The following is a 12,578-nucleotide window of genomic DNA, read 5'->3' as shown; positions in this document are numbered from 1 at the left end:
ACGACAAGCCGAGCACATTGTTCTCTTACCTTCTACAGACAACTTTAAGAAAATTACTGGGATTTTTTTACTTTGGAAAAAGTTAATTGAAAGGGGGTATAGCTCAGTGGTAGAGCATTTTACTGGAGATCAAGAAGACCCTGGTTCAAATCCGAGTGCCCCCTTTATCATTTCCCAATGTGATCTTTGGTACTTTTTTCCTTGTTCACGACAAGCCAAACACATTGTTCTTTTACCTTCTACAGATGAATTTAAGAAAGTTACTGGGATTTTTTTAACCTTGAAAAAGTTTTTCTGAAAGGAGTTATATCTCCGTGGTAGAGCATTTGACTGCAGATCAAGAGGTCCCCGGTTCAAATCCGATTGTCCCCTTTAACATGTCCCAGTCTGAATGTGATATTTGGTGCTGTTATCGTAGTTCACGACAAGCCAAACATTTGCTCTTTTACCTTCTACTGACGGATTTAAGAAAATACTGGGATTTTTTTTTACCTTGAAAAAGGTTGTCTAAAAGGGGTTATAGCTCAGTGGTAGGGCATTTGACTGCAGATCAAGAGGTCCCTGGTTCAAATCCAAGTGCCCCCTTTCTCATGTCCCAATCTGAATGTGATCTTTGGTGTGGTAATGCTAGTGTCAAACACTTTGTTCTTTTACCTGCTACTTATGCATTTAAGAAAATGACTGGGATTTCTTTTTACTTTGGAAAAAGTTAATTGAAAGGGGGTATAGCTCAGTGGTAGAGCATTTGACTGCAGATCAAGAGGTCCCTGGTTCAAATCCAAGTGCCCCCTTTCTCATGTCCCAATCTGAATGTGATCTTTGGTACTGTTATCCTAGTTCACTACAAGCCAAGCACATTGTTCTTTTACCTTCTACAGACGACTTTAAGAAAATTACTGGGATTTTTTTTACTTTGAAAAGGGTTCTCTGAAAGGGGGTATAGCTCAGTGGTAGAGCATTTATCTGCAGATCGGGATGTCTCAGGTTAAAATGCAAGTGTCCCCTTTATCATGTCCCAATCTGAATGTGTTAGTTGGTGCTGCTATCCTAGTTCACAACAAGCCAAACATTTGCTCAGTGGTAGAGCATTTGACTGCAGATCAAGAGGTCCCCGGTTCAAATCCGAGTGCCCCCTTTATCGCTTACCAATCTGAATATTATCTTTGGTACTGTTATACTAGTTCACTAGGTACCTTGAAAAAGTTTGTCTGAAAGGGGTTATAGCTAAGTGGTAGGGCATTTGACTGCAGATCAAGAGGTCCACGGTTCAAATCCAAATGCCCCCTTTATCATGTCGCAATCTGAATGTGATCTTTGGTACTTTTATCGTTGTTCACGACAAGGAAGACACATTGTTCTTTTACCCTCTACAGATGAATTTAAGAAAATTACAGAATTTTTTTTTTACTTTGGAAAAAGTTAATTGAAAGGGGGTGTAGGTCAGTGGTAGAGCATTTGACTGCAGATCGAGAGGTCCCCAGTTCAAATCCGAGTGCCCCCTTTATCTTGTCCCAATGTGATCTTTGGTACCTTTATCCTTGTTCATGACAAGCCAAACATTTGCTCTTTTACCTTCTACTGACGAATTTAAGGAAATACTGGGATTTTTTTTTACCTTGAAAAAGGTTGTCTGAAACGGGTTATAGCTCAGTGGTAGGGCATTTGACTGCAGATCAAGAGGTCCCTGGTTCAAATCCGATTGTCCCCTTTATCATGTCCCAATCTGAATGTGATCTTTGGTGTGGTAATGCTAGTGTCAAACACTTTGTTCTTTTACCTGCTACATATGCATTTAAGAAAATGACTGGGATTTTTTTTTACTTTGGAAAAAGTTAATTGAAAGGGGGTATAGCTCAGTGGTAGAGCATTTGACTGCAGATCAAGAGGTCCCCTGTTCAAATCCGAGTGCCCCCTTTCTCATGTCCCAATCTGAATGTGATCTTTGGTACTTTTATACTGGAAAAAGTTAATTGAAAGGGGGTATAGCTCAGTGGTAGAGTATTTCACTGCAGATCAAGAGGTCCCTGGTTCAAATCCAAGTGCCCCCTTTATCATGTCCCAATGTGATCTTTGGTACTGTTATCCTAGTTCACTACAAGCCAAGCACATTGTTCTTTTACCTTCTACAGACGACTTTAAGAAAATTACTGGGATTTGTTTTACTTTGAAAAGGGTTCTCTGAAAGGGGGTATAGCTCAGTGGATAGAGCATTTATCTGCAGATCGGGATGTCTCAGGTTAAAATGCAAGTGTCCCCTTTATCATGTCCCAATCTGAATGTGTTACTTGGTGCTGCTATCCTAGTTCACAACAAGCCAAACATTTGCTCTTTTACCTTCTACAGACGACTTTAAGAAAATTACTGGGATTTTTTTACCTTGAAAAAGAATGTCTGAAAGGGTGTAAAGCTCAGTGGTAGGGCATTTGACTGCAGATCAAGAGGTCTCTGGTTCAAATCTGAGTGTCCGCATTATCATGTCCTTATCTGAAATCTGTACTGTAATCCTAGCTCACTACAAACCAAACATTTGTTCTGTTACCTTCTACTGATGAATTTAAGAAAATTACTGGGATTTTATTTACTTTGAAAAAGGTTTTCTGAAAGGGGGTGTAGCTCAGGGGTAGAGAATTTGACTGCAGATCAAGGGGTCCACAATTCAAATCCAAGTGCCCCCTTTATCATGTCGCAATCTGAATGTGATCTTTGGTACTGTTATCGTAGTTCACGACAAGCCAGGCACATTGTTCTTTTACCTTCTACAGACAACTTTAAGAAAATTACTGAGATTTTTTTTTTACTTTGGAAAAAGTTAATTGAAAGGGGGTATAGCTCAGTGGTAGAGCATTTTACTGGAGATCAAGAGGTCCCCGGTTCAAATCCGAGTGCCCCCTTTATCATGTCTCAATTTGAATGTGATCTTTTTGTACTGTTATCGTAGTTCACGACAAGCCAAGCACATTGTTCTCTAACCTTCTACAGACAACTATAAGAAAATTACTGGGATTTTTTTTACTTTAAAAAAAGTTAATTGAAAGGGGGTATAGCTCAGTGGTAGAGCATTTGACTGCAGATCAAGAGGTCCTTGGTTCAAATCTGAGTGCCCCCTTTATCATGTCCTTATCTGAATGTGATCTTTGGTACTGTTATCGTAGTTCACGACAAGCCGAGCACATTGTTCTCTTACCTTCTACAGACAACTTTAAGAAAATTACTGGGATTTTTTTTACTTTGGAAAAAGTTAATTGAAAGGGGGTATAGCTCAGTGGTAGAGCATTTTACTGGAGATCAAGAAGACCCTGGTTCAAATCCGAGTGCCCCCTTTATCATGTCCCAATGTGATCTTTGGTACTTTTATCCTTGTTCACGACAAGCCAAACACATTGTTCATTTACCTTCTACAGATGAATTTAAGAAAATTACTTGAATTTTTTTTTACTTTGAAAAGGGTTTGCTGAAAGGGGGTATAGCTCATTGGTAGAGCATTTGACTGCAGATCGAGAGGTCCCCCGTTCAAATCCGAGAGCCCCTTTATCGTGTAACAATCTGAATGCGATCTTTGGTGCTGCTCTCTAGTTCACAACAAGGCAAACATTTGTTCTTTTACCTTCTACTGACGAATTTAAGAAAGTTACTGGGATTTTTTTAACCTTGAAAAAGTTTTTCTGACAGGAGTTATATCTCCGTGGTAGAGCATTTGACTGCAGATCAAGAGGTCCCCGGTTCAAATCCGATTGTCCCCTTTAACATGTCCCAATCCAAATGTGATCTTTGGTGTGGTAATGCTAGTGTCAAACACTTTGTTCTTTTACCTGCTTCAGATGCATTTAAGAAGATGACTGGGATTTCTTTCTTTACTTTGGAAAAAGTTAATTGAAAGGGGGTATAGCTCGGTGGTAGTGCATTTGACTACAGATCAAGAGGTCCCTGGTTCAAATCCGAGTGCCCCCTTTATCATGTCCCAATGTGATCTTTGGTACTTTTATCCTAGTTCACGACAAGCCAAACATCTTGTTCATTTACCTTCTACAGATGAATTTAAGAAAATTACTGGGATTTTTTTTTACTTTGGAAAAAGTTAATTTAAAGGAGGTATAGCTCAGCGGTAGAGCATTTGACTGCAGATCAAGAGGTCCCCGGTTCAAAACCGAGTGCCCCCTTTATCAAGTCCCAATCTGAATGTGATCTTTGGTACTGTAATCCTAGCTCACTACAAACCAAACATTTGTTCTGTTACCTTCTACTGATGAATTTAAGAAAATTACTGGGATTTTATTTACTTTGAAAAAGGTTTTCTGAAAGGGGGTGTAGCTCAGGGGTAGAGAATTTGACTGCAGATCAAGGGGTCCACAATTCAAATCCAAGTGCCCCCTTTATCATGTCGCAATCTGAATGTGATCTTTGGTACTGTTATCGTAGTTCACGACAAGCCAGGCACATTGTTCTTTTACCTTCTACAGACAACTTTAAGAAAATTACTGAGATTTTTTTTTTACTTTGGAAAAAGTTAATGGAAAGGGGGTATAGCTAAATCGGAGAGCATTTGACTGCAGATCAAGAGGTCCCCGGTTCAAATCCGAGTGCCCCCTTTATCATGTCCCAATGTGATCTTTGGTACTTTTATCCTTGTTCACGACAAGCCAAACACATTGTTCATTTACCTTCTACAGATGAATTTAAGAAAATTACTGGGATTTTTTTTTACTTTGGAAAAAGTTAATTGAAAGGGGGTATAGCTCAGTGGTAGAGCATTTGACTCCAGATTAAGACTTCCCTGGTTCAAATCCGAGTGCCCCCTTTATCATGTCCCAATGTGATCTTTGGTATTTTATCCTTGTTCACGACAAGCCAAACACCTTGTTCATTTACCTTCTACAGATGAATTTAAGAAAATTACTGGGATTTTTTTTACTTTGAAAAAGGTTTTCTGAAAGGGGGTGTAGCTCAGTGGTAGAGAATTTGACGGCAGATCAAGAAGTCCACGATTCAAATCCAAGTGCCCCCTTTATCATGTCGCAATCTGAATGTGATCTTTGGTACTGTTATCGTAGTTCACGACAAGCCAGGCACATTGTTCTTTTACCTTCTACAGACAACTTCAAGAAAATTACTGGGATTTTTTTTATCTGCAGATCGAGATGTCTCAGGTTGAAATGCAAGGGTCCCCTTTATCATGTCCCAATCTGAATGTGTTACTTGATGCTGCTATCCTTGTTCACAACAAGCCAAACATTTGCTCTTTTACCTTCTACTGACGAATTTAGGAAAATTACTGGGATTTAGTTTTTACCTTGAAAAAGGTTTTCTGAATGGAGCTATAAATCAGTGGTTCAAATCCCCGGTTCAAATCCGATTGTCCCCTTTATCATGTCCCAATCTGAATATGATCTTTGGCGTGATAATGCTAGTGTCAAACTCTTTGTTCTTTTACCTGCTAGAGATGCATTTAAGAAAATGACTGGGATTTTTTTTTTACTTTGGAAAAAGTTAATTTAAAGGGGGTATAGCTCAGTGGTAGAGCATTTGACTGCAGATCAAGAGGTCCCTGGTTCAAATCCGAGTGCCCCCTATATCAAGTACCAATCTGAATGTGATCTTTGGTACTGTTATCCTAGCTCACTACAAACCAAACACATTGTTCTTTTACCTTCTACTGACAACTTTAAGAAAATTACTGGGATTTTTTTTTACTTTGGAAAAAGTTAATTGAAAGGGGGTATAGCTCAGTGGTAGAGCATTTGACTGCAGATCAAGAGGTCCCCGGTTCAAATCCGAGTGCCCCCTTTATCATGTTCCAATGTGATCTTTGGTACTTTTATCCTTGTTCACGACAAGCCAAACACATTGTTCATTTACCTTCTACAGATGAATTTAAGAAAATTACTGGGATACAGTAGTAGAGTATTTATCTGCAGATCGAGATGTCTCAGGTTGAAATGCAAGGGTCCCCTTTATCATGTCCCAATCTGAATGTGTTACTTGATGCTGCTATCCTAGTTCACAACAAGCCAAACATTTGTTCTGTTACCTTCTACTGATGAATTTAAGAAAATTACTGGGATTTTATTTACTTTGAAAAAGGTTTTCTGAAAGGGTGTGTAGCTCAGTGGTAGAGAATTTGACTGCAGATCAAGAGGTCCACGATTCAAATCCAAGGGTCCCTTTTATCATATCCTAATCTGAATGTGTTACTTGATGCTGCTATCCTAGTTCACAACAAGCCAAACATTTGATCTGTTACCTTCTACAGACAACTTTAAGAAAATTACTGGGATTTTTTTTACTTTGAAAAAGGTTTTCTGAAAGGGGGTGTAGCTCAGTGGTAGAGAATTTGACTGCAGATCAAGAGGTCAACAATTCAAATCCAAGTGCCCCCTTTATCATGTCGCAATCTGAATGTGATCTTTGGTACTGTTATCGTAGTTCACGACAAGCCAGGCACATTGTTCTTTTACCTTCTACAGACAACTTTAAGAAAATTACTGGGATTTTTTTTTACTCTGGAAAAAGATAATGGAAAGGGGGTATAGCTCAGTGGTAGAGCATTTGACTGCAGATCAAGAGGTCCCCGGTTCAAATCCGAGTGCCCCCTTTATCATGTCCCAATGTGATCTTTGGTACTTTTATCCTTGTTCACGACAAGCCAAACACATTGTTCATTTACCTTATACAGATGAATTTAAGAAAATTACTGGGATTTTTTTTTACTTTGGAAGAAGTTATTTTAAAGGGGGTATAGCTCAGTGGTAGAGCATTTGACTGCAGATCAAGAGGTCCCCGGTTCAAATCCGAGTGCCCCCTTTATCATGTCCCAATGTGATCTTTGGTACTTTTATTCTTGTTCACGACAAGCCAAACACATTGTTCATTTACCTTATACAGATGAATTTAAGAAAATTACTTGGATTTTTTTTTACTTTGGAAAAAGTTATTTTCAAGGGGGTATAGCTCAGTAGTAGAGCATTTGACTGCAGATCAAGAGGTCCCCGGTTCAAATCCGAGTGCCCCCTTTATCATGTCCCAATGTGATCTTTGGTACTTTTATCCTTGTTCACGACAAGCCAAACACATTGTTCATTTACCTTCTACAGATGAATTTAAGAAAATTACTGGGATTTTTGTTTACTTTGGAAAAAGTTAATTGAAAGGGGGTATAGCTCAGCGGTAGAGCATTTGACTGCAGATCAAGAGGTCACCGGTTCAAATCTGAGTGCCCCCTTTATCATGTTCCAATGTGATCTTTGGTACTTTTATTCTTGTTCACGACAAGCCAAACACATTGTTCATTTACCTTCTACAGGTGAATTTAAGAAAATTACTGGTATTTTTTTTTACTTTGGAAAAAGTTAATTGAAAGGGGGTATAGCTCAGCGGTAGAGCATTTGACTGCAGATCAAGAGGTCACCGGTTCAAATCCGAGTGCCCCCTTTATCATGTTCCAATGTGATCTTTGGTACTTTTATCCTTGTTCACGACAAGCCAAACACATTGTTCATTTACCTTCTACAGATGAATTTAAGAAAATTACTGGGATTTTTTTTTACTTTGGAAAAAGTTAATTTAAAGGGGGTATAGCTCAGTGGTAGAGCATTTGACTGCAGATCAAGAGGTCCCCGGTTCAAATCCGAGTGCCCCCTTTATCAAGTACCAATCTGAATGTGATCTTTGGTACTGTTATCCTAGCTCACTACAAACCAAACACATTGTTCTTTTACCTACGGTGGCCCAGTAGTGCACAACACAACGACATTTAAAAAGCAAACATAAGTTCACAACACAACGGAATTAACCCACAACACAACGAAATGAATCCACAACACAACGAAATGAATCCATAACACAACGAAATGAATCCACAACACAACGGAAAATCCACAACACAACGGAAATGAGCCACAACACAACGGAAAATCCACAACACAACGGAAAATCTACAACACAACGGAAAATCTACAACACAACGAAATAAAGCCGCGACACAACGGAAATGCTCCCGACCACTAGTGGTCTCTCGGAGCGTTGTAAAGTTAGTTTTCCTAGCCATTGTTCAATAGAGTCAGTCAGCAGTCTAATATATCAATACCACAATTAGTTTTAAGTGTAACCATTGTATATCGATATAAAATATTACTTCAAAATAACCTACATGAATTATATATATGCGTATTTATACACGAGAATGCTTGGACGCGCTACCACAGCGCATGATCCCTAAGGGAACGTCTGCCAATTCCACCAAGTGGTTACACGTATAATTTATTATAATATAATTTGATAAATAAAAATAAAAACCATTTGGCGAATTGCAGAATTACAGGAAAGTAATGGCACAATTCTACCTGTAATAAGTCAGTCTGGTCACTATAGGAACCACACGCTTTGTGACATTTAATTTTTTTTTTTTTTGATTTACAGTAGCCATAATGTTTTTATATATATATAAAAAAAATATTGTACTGTGCATTCAGGGAGCTATTTCCACAATTTCTCCTGTTGTAAGTCAGTCTGGTTAATAGGAACTACAACCGTTGAAACATGATAAAAGAAAAAAAAACTTTTACAGAAATCTCCTAAAAAATAATTGTTTACTGTAAATACAATGAAGGGTATTGGAAAAAAGCCACCTGTATTAAGTCAGTCTATCAAATACAATCAAGCTTTGGATTTTGAATAAATCCAAATGATATGTTTTAACAACTTGGAGGATTTGACAGACATTCCCTTAGGGATCATGCGCTGTGGTAGCGCGTCAAAGCGTTCTATAAATATAAAAAATATAAATATGCAGCTATAATGCACGTAGGTGATTTTGAATGAATAAATGTCGATATGCAATGGTTAGCTATACATACTGTTAAAACTAATCGTGGTGTTGATATATTTTTATAGACTGCTGACTCTATTGAACAATGGCAAGGAAAACTAAATTTACAGCGCTCCGAGAGCCCTCTAGTGGTCGGGAGCATTTCCGTTGTGTCGCGGCTTTATTTCGTTGTGTTGTAGATTTTCCGTTGTGTTGTAGATTTTCCGTTGTGTTGTAGATTTTCCGTTGTGTTGTGGCTCATTTCCGTTGTGTTGTGGATTTTCCGTTGTGTTGTGGATTCATTTCGTTGTGTTTTGGATTCATTTTGTTGTGTTGTGGGTTAATTCCGTTGTGTTGTGAACTTATGTTTGCTTTTTAAATGTCGTTGTGTTGTGCACTACTGGGCCACCGTATTTACCTTCTACAGACAACTTTAAGAAAATTACTGGGATTTTTTTTACTTTGGAAAAAGTTAATTGAAAGGGGGTATAGCTCAGTAGTAGAGCATTTATCTGCAGTTCGAGATGTCTCAGGTTGTAATGCAAGGGTCCCCTTTATCATGTCCCAATCTGAATGTGTTACTTGATGCTGCTATCCTAGTTCACAACAAGCCAAACATTTGTTCTGTTACCTTCTACTGATGAATTTAAGAAAATTACTGGGATTTTATTTACTTTGAAAAAGGTTTTCTGAAAGGGTGTGTAGCTCAGTGGTAGAGAATTTGACTGCAGATCAAGAGGTCCACGATTCAAATCCAAGGGTCCCCTTTATCATATCCCAATCTGAATGTGTTACTTGATGCTGCTATCCTAGTTCACAACAAGCCAAACATTTGATCTGTTACCTTCTACAGACAACTTTAAGAAAATTACTGGGATTTTTTTTACTTTGAAAAAGGTTTTCTGAAAGGGGGTGTAGCTCAGTGGTAGAGAATTTGACTGCAGATCAAGAGGTCAACAATTCAAATCCAAGTGCCCCCTTTATCATGTCGCAATCTGAATGTGATCTTTGGTACTGTTATCGTAGTTCACGACAAGCCAGGCACATTGTTCTTTTACCTTCTACAGACAACTTTAAGAAAATTACTGAGATTTTTTTTTTAACCACCGGAGGACGTAATTTTAAAATGCTGAACTACGAAGTCAAGCGCTGATGCCCTCGTCGAGAAGCACGGCCAAGGAAATGTTTATGTGTGAAAAAGACCTCCTTCGAGCCGGAGTCGAACAAGCGACCTAAGGATTGCCAACTTGCCACCTACATTCCTCCGCTCTACCAGCTGAGCTATCGAAGGCACACTGACTGGTGACAGAACTTCAACATATCAGGTTGCTGAAGCTCCGCCACTGGCTAAATCTGCTACTAGCACAGACATACGTGCTGGTTGTTTCGTTTAAGTGATGCAAAGGCAACCCAATCTTCCCATACCGTGAGTCACCACACCTTGCCATGAACACAAAAAAATTAAGATCCCCAACATGTGAGTTCTCCATCTCGAAGGTTTTTATAGCAGTTTTTTGCAGACGTCTCTGACCCTGGATCCCAGTTCTTCCTCTGAGAAACTGTCACAGACTCTGTAGGAATATCCTAACAACACCACAACTTGCCATGAACACAAAAAATGTAAGATCCCCAACATGTGAGGCCTCCATCTCGAAGGTTTTATAGCAGTTTTTTGCAGACGTTTCTGACCCTGGATCCCAGTTCTTCCGCTGATAAACTGTCACAGGCTCAGTAGGCATATCCTAACAACACCACAACTTGCCATGAAAACAAAACCAATGAGATCCCCAACATGTGTCAGGGGTCAGTGACGTCTCCTCTCCTGGAGGAAAATACAAGTATTAGTGGTCTTGCTGCAAAATCTGGTAGAGGCCAACAGCCGGGCTTGAGGGGCAGGAGTCAACAGACCTTCCCTGGTGGTCTAGTGGTTAGGATTTGGCGCTCTCACCGCCGTGGCCTGGATTCGATTCCCGGTCAGGGAATGAGCTTTTGCCCACCACCGGAGGACGTGAATTTAAAATGCCGAACTATGAACTCAAGCGCTTTTGCCCACCACCGGAAGACGTGAATTTAAAAAGCCGAACTATGAACTCAAGCGCTGAAGCCCTCGTCGAGAAGCACGGCCACGGAAATGTTTATGTGTGAAAAAGACCTCCTTCGAGCCGGAGTCGAACCAGCGACCTAAGGATTGCCAACTTGCCACCTACAGTCCTCCGCTCTACCAGCTGAGCTATCGAAGGCACACTGATTGGGGACAGAACCTCAACATATCAGGTTGCTGAAGCTCTGCCACTGGCTAAAACTGCTACTGGCACAGACAGACGTGCTGTTTGTTTCGATTAAGTGATGCAAAGGCAACCCAATCTTCTCATACCGGGAGTCGAACCCCGGCCGCCTGGGTGAAAACCAGGAATCCTGACCGCTAGATCATATGGGATCTTCTTTCCACCTGGAGCAGGCCCTTTTGCTTTTAGTGTGTGACCGCCCCCTTTAAGAACATGCGAATGATCCGAAGGGAATGTTTACTGAATTCAATTTCATCAGACTCAACAGAGGGAGCTCTCATTTGCCTCGCCAAGGGGGTTCAGTTTCCTCCGATTCCTGCGATGGCATAATAGACACTGTAAACTGGTCGTAAAGCAAGTCCTTGTGACAGTACTCATGCAATGCATTTGAAAAGACGCATAGTATTGTATGGTAACCGTTATCCTACTGAAAAAGCAGCATATTGTTGCACTGTCAATTTTTAATATTTCTCAACCAATCCAATAATATTAATAACAAAAACTATGGGATAATAAAAGGAAATAATAAAACGGCTAAGGGCTGACAGCGTAGTAAAAGAGGCAGATCGAGCCAGCCAGGAGTCGAACCTGGAATCTTCTGATTCGTAGTCAGACGCGTTATCCATTGTGCCACTGGCCCACCTAACTGTTGGTGTTTGACTGCGAACAGGCCTGTCATGAAATCTACTTTTTCTCATGCTATAAACAGACCTGGAGCCAACATCAGGAAGGGGTCAGATGAGGGGCCTGCTACAAAAACCTTCGAGATGGAGGCCTCACATGTTGGGGATCTCGTTGTTGTTAGGATATACCTACAGAGCCTGTGACAGTTTCTCAGCAGAAGAACTGGGATCCAGGGCCAGAGACATCTGCAAAAAACTGCTATAAAAACCTTCGAGATGCAGGCCTCACATGTTGGGGATCTCATTGGTTTTGTTTTCATGGCAAGTTGTGGTGTTGTTAGGATATTCCTACTGAGCCTGTGACAGTTTCTCAGCGGAAGAACTGGGATCCAGGGTCAGAGATGTCTGCAAAAAACTGCTATAAAAACCTTTGAGATGGAGGCCTCACATGTTGGGGATCTTAAATTTTTTGTGTTCATGGCAAGTTGTGGTGTTGTTAGGATCGAAGGGTTGGTCAAAATCCCTTGCCTCTTCAAATACATCTATAATCATATCCTTTTGAATGCTTATATACTTCCTTTATAAAAATCAATAATCAAATATATTCATTATCACATAATAATTTGTATATTCTTTGTGCTTGTGAAATTATATTGTCTTAAATGCATGTGATGTAAGCAACCAGTTTCTTTTAGGTGCATTCCAATCTTACTTTGAGATTGCACGCAGTACACGCAGGACACGAAGGCCACGTAACCCACAAGGCCGTTTGTCTCTTTCTCTGGTATCAGTAGAGGGTCCTAAAGGCAGCGTGGACACATATGATTCTTCGCTGGACATATGGTCAAGCTATATTGAGCGTTACTATAT

General features: G+C 40.0%; 22 non-coding genes across 22 annotated transcripts; 20 read left to right on the top strand and 2 right to left on the bottom strand.

Annotated features, from left to right (window-relative positions):
* The first annotated feature begins 92 nt into the window (after window positions 1-92).
* trnas-gga (transfer RNA serine (anticodon GGA)) lies at window positions 93-164 on the top strand. The gene has a single exon. It is a non-coding gene; the product is annotated as a tRNA-Ser (tRNA).
* Window positions 165-513: 349 nt separating this feature from the next.
* Window positions 514-585, top strand: trnac-gca (transfer RNA cysteine (anticodon GCA)). The gene has a single exon. It is a non-coding gene; the product is annotated as a tRNA-Cys (tRNA).
* Window positions 586-719: 134 nt separating this feature from the next.
* trnac-gca (transfer RNA cysteine (anticodon GCA)) lies at window positions 720-791 on the top strand. Its single transcript has one exon. It is a non-coding gene; the product is annotated as a tRNA-Cys (tRNA).
* A 1,051-nt stretch (window positions 792-1,842) lies between these two features.
* Window positions 1,843-1,914, top strand: trnac-gca (transfer RNA cysteine (anticodon GCA)). The gene has a single exon. It is a non-coding gene; the product is annotated as a tRNA-Cys (tRNA).
* Window positions 1,915-1,976: 62 nt separating this feature from the next.
* On the top strand, window positions 1,977-2,048 carry trnac-gca (transfer RNA cysteine (anticodon GCA)). The gene has a single exon. It is a non-coding gene; the product is annotated as a tRNA-Cys (tRNA).
* Window positions 2,049-2,819: 771 nt separating this feature from the next.
* trnas-gga (transfer RNA serine (anticodon GGA)) lies at window positions 2,820-2,891 on the top strand. The gene has a single exon. It is a non-coding gene; the product is annotated as a tRNA-Ser (tRNA).
* Window positions 2,892-3,034: 143 nt separating this feature from the next.
* trnac-gca (transfer RNA cysteine (anticodon GCA)) lies at window positions 3,035-3,106 on the top strand. The gene has a single exon. It is a non-coding gene; the product is annotated as a tRNA-Cys (tRNA).
* Window positions 3,107-3,248: 142 nt separating this feature from the next.
* On the top strand, window positions 3,249-3,320 carry trnas-gga (transfer RNA serine (anticodon GGA)). Its single transcript has one exon. It is a non-coding gene; the product is annotated as a tRNA-Ser (tRNA).
* A 556-nt stretch (window positions 3,321-3,876) lies between these two features.
* trnac-aca (transfer RNA cysteine (anticodon ACA)) lies at window positions 3,877-3,948 on the top strand. Its single transcript has one exon. It is a non-coding gene; the product is annotated as a tRNA-Cys (tRNA).
* Window positions 3,949-4,085: 137 nt separating this feature from the next.
* Window positions 4,086-4,157, top strand: trnac-gca (transfer RNA cysteine (anticodon GCA)). The gene has a single exon. It is a non-coding gene; the product is annotated as a tRNA-Cys (tRNA).
* A 566-nt stretch (window positions 4,158-4,723) lies between these two features.
* Window positions 4,724-4,795, top strand: trnaw-cca (transfer RNA tryptophan (anticodon CCA)). Its single transcript has one exon. It is a non-coding gene; the product is annotated as a tRNA-Trp (tRNA).
* Window positions 4,796-5,494: 699 nt separating this feature from the next.
* Window positions 5,495-5,566, top strand: trnac-gca (transfer RNA cysteine (anticodon GCA)). Its single transcript has one exon. It is a non-coding gene; the product is annotated as a tRNA-Cys (tRNA).
* Window positions 5,567-5,709: 143 nt separating this feature from the next.
* trnac-gca (transfer RNA cysteine (anticodon GCA)) lies at window positions 5,710-5,781 on the top strand. Its single transcript has one exon. It is a non-coding gene; the product is annotated as a tRNA-Cys (tRNA).
* Window positions 5,782-6,517: 736 nt separating this feature from the next.
* On the top strand, window positions 6,518-6,589 carry trnac-gca (transfer RNA cysteine (anticodon GCA)). The gene has a single exon. It is a non-coding gene; the product is annotated as a tRNA-Cys (tRNA).
* Window positions 6,590-6,726: 137 nt separating this feature from the next.
* On the top strand, window positions 6,727-6,798 carry trnac-gca (transfer RNA cysteine (anticodon GCA)). The gene has a single exon. It is a non-coding gene; the product is annotated as a tRNA-Cys (tRNA).
* A 137-nt stretch (window positions 6,799-6,935) lies between these two features.
* trnac-gca (transfer RNA cysteine (anticodon GCA)) lies at window positions 6,936-7,007 on the top strand. Its single transcript has one exon. It is a non-coding gene; the product is annotated as a tRNA-Cys (tRNA).
* Window positions 7,008-7,144: 137 nt separating this feature from the next.
* On the top strand, window positions 7,145-7,216 carry trnac-gca (transfer RNA cysteine (anticodon GCA)). Its single transcript has one exon. It is a non-coding gene; the product is annotated as a tRNA-Cys (tRNA).
* Window positions 7,217-7,353: 137 nt separating this feature from the next.
* Window positions 7,354-7,425, top strand: trnac-gca (transfer RNA cysteine (anticodon GCA)). Its single transcript has one exon. It is a non-coding gene; the product is annotated as a tRNA-Cys (tRNA).
* A 137-nt stretch (window positions 7,426-7,562) lies between these two features.
* On the top strand, window positions 7,563-7,634 carry trnac-gca (transfer RNA cysteine (anticodon GCA)). Its single transcript has one exon. It is a non-coding gene; the product is annotated as a tRNA-Cys (tRNA).
* Window positions 7,635-10,710: 3,076 nt separating this feature from the next.
* On the top strand, window positions 10,711-10,782 carry trnae-cuc (transfer RNA glutamic acid (anticodon CUC)). The gene has a single exon. It is a non-coding gene; the product is annotated as a tRNA-Glu (tRNA).
* A 171-nt stretch (window positions 10,783-10,953) lies between these two features.
* On the bottom strand, window positions 10,954-11,040 carry trnay-gua (transfer RNA tyrosine (anticodon GUA)). The gene is given in 2 exon segments: window positions 10,954-10,989; window positions 11,004-11,040. It is a non-coding gene; the product is annotated as a tRNA-Tyr (tRNA).
* Window positions 11,041-11,652: 612 nt separating this feature from the next.
* trnar-acg (transfer RNA arginine (anticodon ACG)) lies at window positions 11,653-11,725 on the bottom strand. The gene has a single exon. It is a non-coding gene; the product is annotated as a tRNA-Arg (tRNA).
* Window positions 11,726-12,578: the final 853 nt, after the last annotated feature.

The sequence above is a fragment of the Siphateles boraxobius genome, unplaced genomic scaffold (genome assembly GCF_051911475.1).
Source record: "Siphateles boraxobius isolate OS27281-9 unplaced genomic scaffold, OSU_SipBor_1 5, whole genome shotgun sequence".
Taxonomy (NCBI): domain Eukaryota; kingdom Metazoa; phylum Chordata; class Actinopteri; order Cypriniformes; family Leuciscidae; genus Siphateles; species Siphateles boraxobius.
This window is presented reverse-complemented; position numbering and strand designations above follow the sequence as displayed.